Genomic DNA, 8,026 nt, shown 5'->3' on the forward strand with positions numbered 1-8,026 from the left:
TTTGTAAACAATAAATGTTCTAATGATATGCTCTAAAAAATCAAATACCGGAATCCCAATTGAGCAGAAAGTGTCAATTTTCCAAATAATATTGGAGGACATTGCAAGTATCCTTCTTGACAAGACAAACCCCTGCACACTGTATAATATCATATTTGACAATCTAGGTAATAAGTAAATATTTATCATCCAATTAAAGATAGATTATTGTTACAATTTCCATCCTTCATTCATGTGTATAGATTTTTAACTTTATAAAAAAAACTAATCAAGACATCCTAAGGTTTCTATATGAGAAGGGGGTAATGAATAATTGTAATTGGTTTTGAAATGAATAGGGTTTCCATTTGCAAACGCAAAATTTTTCTTTCTTTGCGCATCAGTTTTGCGCGAAAAAAAAACAATTTGCGCAATCATTCGCAAAAGTCATTTCGCGCAAAATTGCCCTTTCCCCTTTTGCGAAACTCAAGTTTTGTGCAATTCCGCAACGCAATTTCGTAAAAATCAAATGGTTGGGGACGGTGTGTGTTTCTTAGAATTCAATTCTGGAAAAATCTTGTTTTGGAATGTCTTCCTATTGGTCACTTTTACATAATTGACCAATGACAGTTAAGAAGATTTCAAACTCACAATTTTCTCGACAATTTTAGTTTTGGACATGCATATTTCCTAAAAGTGGATTCTTCAGGCATTGGTTAATTTCTTGCATTATTTTATATGAGATTAAAAAGATTTCAGAAATTTGATTAAAAAAATTTAAGAATATAATTCATACTTGATTAGGCAAAGCTTTTAAGGGTCACTTGAAATTATTTAATAGGATTAAAATATTGCCAAGTTTCACACTCTCTAATGTCTATTTTATTAATTTTGGTCCCTTAATTTAAACTTTTTGTAACTGGAAGTAACCAGTTGAGTGTAGTATAATCGTTATCATACTCGTATGTTAATATTTTTTTTTATGTATGGAATAAATCTTTGACAATTTACCTAAAAAGTTACATTTTGCGTAAAACTTGCGGTTTTGCGCAAATTGCGCAAATATAAAATTTCGTTTCATGCGCAACTTTCGCAAAAAATATTTCCGGTTTTGCGCAAATTGCGCAAAAGAAATAGCGCAAAACCGCGCAAAACTCATTGCGTTTCATGCGCAAAAATAGCGCAAAAGTTCGCAAAAAAATTGCGCGAAAATAGCGCAAATTTTGCGCAAAAGAGTTAGCCATTTCGTGGAAACCCTAGAAATGAACAAGATACCAAGTCTTTGTGAAAGATGTATCCATGGCCCGCATATAGATATGCCTCTATCTATCGATCTATACTTTTCTGAGCTAGTGTACATGTAATTTTGTGGGTGTGCTTCACAGCTAACTCTTAAAGCTGAGTCGACCCTAGATTTTTTGGGAAATTTGTTAAATCTCTGCTTTTCACTCATAACAACTTTTCACTCTGGCTGTCGTTCATTCTATAAAAATAATTTGTTCTTTTAAAAAGTTTGAATTGAAGTTCAGGGTCCAAATCAAAGAAGAGCTTTGGTAGATCGTGGGCCCTGGAGTACGCAGAAATGAGATACTGTCGCTAAAATCTTGTAAACATAACATTGCTTCCCCAAAAGTTGGGTAGCATCAAATGCGCCTTGTTTTCAAATTTCCAAAATGTGGTCTGAGGTTTTTATATCTTAAGAATTGACTGAGATATTGAGAAATTAGTCTAAAATTAAAAGTAATGAATATAACCAAAGTTGTTTAATTCTTTAGTATCTCCGACAATTTTTATGAAGGAGGCTAAATCTTAAAGACTTGCAATGTTTTTAAGTATTCTTTTGACAAACTAACTTTACAAAAATCAATGTCTATCAAGGTCAATATCAAGGTCCAATGTCTAACGTACTGCATGACACTCCACCCAGAAAATTACATCAAATCTTGGCCATGATATATCCATTCTATTATATATCCATGGATGTATCTACATGACTAAAATAACAAGTTCAAAAATTCCAAATTAGGATTTTATTTCATACTAATTCAAGCTTGAAAAAAAAATATTTAATTGTTCCTGTGTATTTCTAGCTTTATCCCATGTTGGTTTAGAGATTTTCTTCATTTTCTTGAACATTCTTAAATATAATTAATATCAATATTTTCCATTAATATGGACAATACTGTTAAAGTTTTCTATTTTTAAAAACTTTTGGTATGTTCTTTTGTAGAATCAATCGTACACAGAGGGGGGGCAGTAGTCCTCTTGCCGCCCCCCCCCCCCGAGCATCCCAGTGGGTAAAAATGAGATTGCCCTCTTCTTAAAAAGAGATGTTTTCCCCCTGTAATGTTAAACAATTATAGCAATATGCATCATAATACAACTTTTTTGCAACTGCCATTGTCTACAAGAGACTACTCAGGACTTCAGGAAGTATTACAGAACTTTACAGTGGACTACATTATTTAATATATAGTCCTTAAATTGGGAATACAGTGGACTACTAAGGGGATATGTAAACTTTAGATAGAATAAGAGCAATTAAAAAGACAGGGGGGGGGACAAACAATTTCGCGCTTCGCGAACTCCCCCCGGCTGAAATTTTGTGTACGCGCCTGCTCTCAACCTCTTTCATACACGCAGAGAGGCAATTATTGGCTATGAACTAGAAATCCAAAAGCTTCTTAAGAAAAAGTGTTTAAATTTTCTTTGAGAATTTATCAATGTTTTGCATTTTTACCTGCTTCCCGCAACTAAGCCAAAGAACAGAAAAATAAGTCCAGTTCGCAGAACAACCATATTGTAAAACGTAAAGTTTAACTCTGCAGACTACTAAAGAAATATTTCAGGTCAAAATTTTATCATTAATGTTTTTTTGCAAATAAAAACGAAATGTAATACAATTTTTGCTGATAAACTTTGTTCATAATAAAAGTTTGAAAACTAGTTAATGTCCAGGAACTAACTAGATAATAAAATCTATTTACATATTTAACCCTATATAAGCTGGGTGGTCTAAATATATGTATTCTAGGGGGGGGACGAAGGACGTAGGACGTTATGTTTTTGAATTTGTTAAATTTTCTGGATTCCCGTAAGAGTGACAGGAGTTTAATGGGGGATAAACAATACTTAGTATTTAAAAAATTCCAAACTTAAAATCTGCACTTTCTATCTGTCCTGCCCTAGATACAGGATGTCCCACGAAAGATGACAGTATTGTGAATAGTTTTAATTTTCTTCTTCAATATGCTTTATCAGATATTAAAGACTTTTCGCAGTTTATATAGTTTTAAAAAAACTTTACTTAAATATATTTTACTTAGAAATAAATTTTACTATAATATGGATGCCATCAAATAGTTATATTATTCTGTTTGGCAACAAAAAACTTGACATATTAATTATGGAAGAAGACATTTCAAACTAATCACCAACTATCATGTTTCGTGGGACACCCTGTATGCAAGACAAAAAAAAATGTCGCCTATTTTTACTTTCAGAAGAATATTCTCTTGCAAAGAAAATGAGTTTTTGTTGCAAAATCAAATTTATAATTTATAATCCTTTGATATTTCAAACTTTTAGTTTTTTTAATGAAAAAGTGAACCTTTCGTTTGATATCTTTAGTATGTATTTCAATATATGGATATAAAAAAAATATCATTACCGAAGGAGTCCTGCTTACCAACTGAATTACTAGAAGAGCTTTCTTCGTTGGTCATTATAACTTTTAATAGGGAAGGAACCCTTTGGATTTATTCATTTTCCAACATTTTTTCAATTTTTTTTAATTTTCTCTAAAATTATTGATATTGGCATATATTAGAATACTTTAACATCTTCATATTTTTAAACATTTTATGTGTTTATAATTCTATCTCACTTTAGCTATTTTTGTTCAAATTTTGAGGGAGGGGGAAATTTTATAATCTATTCTTAAAAATCCAAATTAAATTTAAAACATTTAAATTTAAATTTAAGGGCTATAGAAGGCGCCTGTTTAGTGCTCTCCCTTCTTGTAACCATATCCCTGCTGGGGTACTTGAAAACCAGGATTCACAAGGAGGGGGGGGGGGAATTTGAGCCCCCACCCCTCTACATCCCATTTTTTTATGTCCAAATGAATATGATACATCATTGGAAAGCTCTTATGCTCTACTTTTAGAATCTGCAAAAAAATGGGCAAATTCGCAAAAATTTAATTTTTTTTGGCAAAATCCAGTAATATAATAAAAAAGTTTGCAAAAACATTTCCAAAAAAGGACAAAATATACATTTTTAAAAAGGCCTTATCAATGCCATTTCAAAAATGTTAGCAACATTTTAAAGAACCTGATGTGCAATTAAAAAAAGCTAAAAATGTGCAAATTTCTTTTGACGGGTCGGTTGCATGCAAATAATTTGCAAAAATTTCTTTTCAAAACTTGTGCAATCCGTTTCCTTTCCAAAAAGCTAAAAATTTTCGAAATCTGACAACTAAAAATTGGGTCAAAACAAAGATTTAGTTCGTTACAGGAAAAAGTAGTCATTCAGGCAGTGTACCTGAGGACTCAAGGCAGTTAGTATAAAAGCCCTGTTTTGTACCTAAAGGGAGGGCTATGGGTATTCAGGAAAAGTCAGAAAATTTCAACAGTCTCAGACCAATGCTTTTTGAGTTGTATAAAAAAAACAAGGGGGAATTAAAATTGACCCCCCCCCCCCCAGCAGGAATATATAGGGTTAATACACTCGTAATTCATCATGTATTTGTATCCAGAGGCAATAAATGTACTCTAAAATATTGACAAAATAGTTATTAAAATTTTCTAGCATACAACACATGCTTATAAATCTTTACCCAGATCAATTATTTTCAAAGTATGTTTATTTTTACCTTTGATCAAATTGGAAACTTTAAAATAATTCCCAAGATTTTAAATGTACAAATATAATAGTTTTTACGAAATCATCAGCTTTTTGAAAAAGTGAAAAAAAACCAAGGCGATTGGGTTTTACTAAACCCAAGACCATCCAAAACCCAAGTCTTGACTTGACTTGGGTGTAAGAAGACGCTAAAACTGGGTTTTTCTCAAGTTCATGCATTTATAATCACAGCTCTAAAAATGTATACAATCACGAAACCTCTCACTGCAACTGGGAAAATATCTATGGAATTGCTAACAGACATGAACAAGCCGTTAACGAATATTTTACGTTAAAAACGGAAAAATTAGAGACGACATTTGAAACAATTAAAAACATCAAAACACATCAACTGTTCATTCTATTTTATTTTCAATTCTTTTTTTCATAATTGTTAGTTTTGTTCTTATAAAGTCTTAAAAGTAAAAGTTTTTCCTGTTTGTAAACAGAATCTTCCGTTAATTTTCCTGTTTGTAAAAGAATACTATACTATACTATACTATACTATACTATACTATACTATACTATACTATACTATACTATACTATACTATATTATGCTATACTATACTATACTATACTATACTATACTATACTATACTATACTATACTATACTATACTATACTATACTATACTATTCTATACTATACTATACTATACTATACTATACTATATTTACATTATTTTTTTTTTGGCCTAAAGCTTTTGTTTTATTTTGTCAAAAATTAAACTTAATAAATGTTGCACAGGTTTCAAGAGCTTAAATTAAAATTTAAATATTGCATATTATGCTCAAATTGCTCATGCTTTAAATCAAAAAATATATTTAACATCGGTAATTTTAACGAACATGTCGACATTGTGCATTGATATAACTTATAACTATGATTTATAAAGTTTCATATATTGATTTAAATTTTGTGTGTGCAAAATTAACCCTAAACAGGTTGGGGGGGGGGGGGCGCCCCCTACCCCCATTAGTCTTTTAGCACTTTCATTTTTGACACTATCACCTTGCTTAACTTTAAATGATTTGTTACTGAAAAAAAATTTTGCACATTTGTATAGTGAAGAACACTGAAAGGCTGGTCAGTATTTAAAAAAATCTAAAATAGCCCATAATTTGTTTGTTAAAGCTACAGATCGAAAAATTACATTAAAAAATGAATGTATAAACATGTGTCACATCTTAATTTCTTGATTTTTTTACATTTTCCAGACATTTTTTGACATTTGCATATAAATATAAAATGTGTTGGATGTACATACAAACATGTTAAAACTTTTCATGCATCCTTTCACCTCAATCCACAGGAAACTCCCTCCGTCTGAAAACCAGTAATCATAGAAAGGAATATGACGTTTTCACTTTTCTGAAAAACGAACTGAGCAATTGTAATTGACGTAGTAAACGCAAAAAATGAAATGATATGTTTTTAAAGAATTGCTTTCTAAAATAAAAGAAAAAGTAGTTATTTTTTATTTTGCTGTTTCAGTACCAAAGGTTGGTCGTTACCAATCGATATAACCTGAATTATTATCGAGTAGCTTTTGGGGACATAAAACGAATTGGTTCATGTATTCAAGTAAATCAAAAACGATAATTTTTGGTTCGTTTAAAAACCAAAGCTAACCCTAACCATGTGATGTACTCAGGTCCGTAACTATGGTTTTGGAAAAAAATGGGGGAAATCTGTAAAAAATAGGCGAACATTTGTATATACATATCATACAATAGATATTAATTTTAAAAATTTACAAAACAACATCAATGATGAGGATTAATTATTTAGCTAGAGGAAAAAATGCAAAAAATCAAGGTTGAATTTCTTTCAATTTTAGATGTATGGTAAAAACTTTTTTAATAATGAAACAGTATAATTTTAAGATTTTTACGTTACGAGGTAGGTAATATCGACAAGTACCATAAAATATATGCTCAAACAAGATTGGGAAGCAAAGGCATTGGTAATGTATTTGTTATCATAATATTGTTAGAATCTGAAAATTAGCGACTTATAAACGTCATCCTTTTTATTTCAAATACAAAAAGTCGCTAAAAAACGATTATTTTTAATTGCTATTCTTGGGTTTCAAAAACACAAAATAAGCTACGGCGATTTTTTTCATTTCTGAGATTTACAGAAGCTTAAAATAATTTATTTTTTCATTATGTTCTTGAACACCTTACTCCTTAATGTTCTTGAATATCTAGGCCCTGAAGGTACATTATTGATTAGGCTTTTGCAGCAGAGCCTTTAACTGGGTTATCAGTTCTTTCTCCATTCTTTTCTAACTTGTGTAAGTTAGAATTATTGGGAAATCGTTCTGTGTTTAACTTTAATCGATTCCAATCAAATTTGAATGTTAATTATGTGAATGATTTAATTTGATTTGCCAATATTAAAAATCTAGTTTCACCAAGTTTAATTTGAAATTATACTTTTACTTAAAATACTTAGCAATGCATCGATTAATTGAACAGTTTAACTTAACTGCAGTCTTCAATCAAGCTTTAATTGTGAAATTAAAATTTTACTCTTAACATGAACCAATTTAATAATATACACCTACTCCATAACTATTAACTCGAGACGTATCTATCCAGGTCTCACTTGTTTTCTAAATCAACCAGGCTTAACTTCCTGGTTCTAAATGACACACAGGCCAACTCTTAACCAGGCTGCAGTCCTCAGTTCTAAAGGAAGCACAGTCCAATGAAATTGCTACACAGGCAATTTCTTAAACAGGCTTAACTCCCTGGTTATAAATGACACACAGGCCAAATCTTAACCAGGCTGCACTCGTCACTCCCCAGTTCTAAAGGACACACAGTCCACTGAAATTGCTAAACATGCTAGTACGAGTACCAAAGCTCTATTCCAAGCTTACTTAGGCTTCTGATAACATAATCAAAAGTAGAGTCTAAGGCAACTGTTCCATATTTCGTAGTTCATATTAGATTTGGGTTATTTACAGCGTAATTACAAGTTATGAGTGGTTACTATCTAAAACGCATTAAATCACATTTATGGGTAAGACGAAGTTATGTCTATCTATGAACATGTAATGGGTTAATTGCATAACAGAATTTGCATAGTTATTATATGTTATATTACATTAGGTCCCAAGTATTGCTACA

General features: G+C 31.0%; 1 long non-coding RNA gene across 1 annotated transcript; it reads right to left on the reverse strand.

Moving 5' to 3' along the window:
* Positions 1-2,055: 2,055 nt before the first annotated feature.
* Positions 2,056-6,245, reverse strand: LOC111718134 (uncharacterized). The gene is made up of 3 exons (XR_002768994.1): positions 6,187-6,245; positions 2,720-2,811; positions 2,056-2,116 (listed from the first exon to the last, which is right to left on the reverse strand). It is a non-coding gene; the product is annotated as an uncharacterized LOC111718134 (long non-coding RNA).
* Between the last annotated feature and the right edge of the window lie 1,781 nt (positions 6,246-8,026).

Source organism: Eurytemora carolleeae, unplaced genomic scaffold (genome assembly GCF_000591075.1).
Source record: "Eurytemora carolleeae unplaced genomic scaffold, Eaff_2.0 scaffold13, whole genome shotgun sequence".
NCBI classification, from domain to species: domain Eukaryota; kingdom Metazoa; phylum Arthropoda; class Copepoda; order Calanoida; family Temoridae; genus Eurytemora; species Eurytemora carolleeae.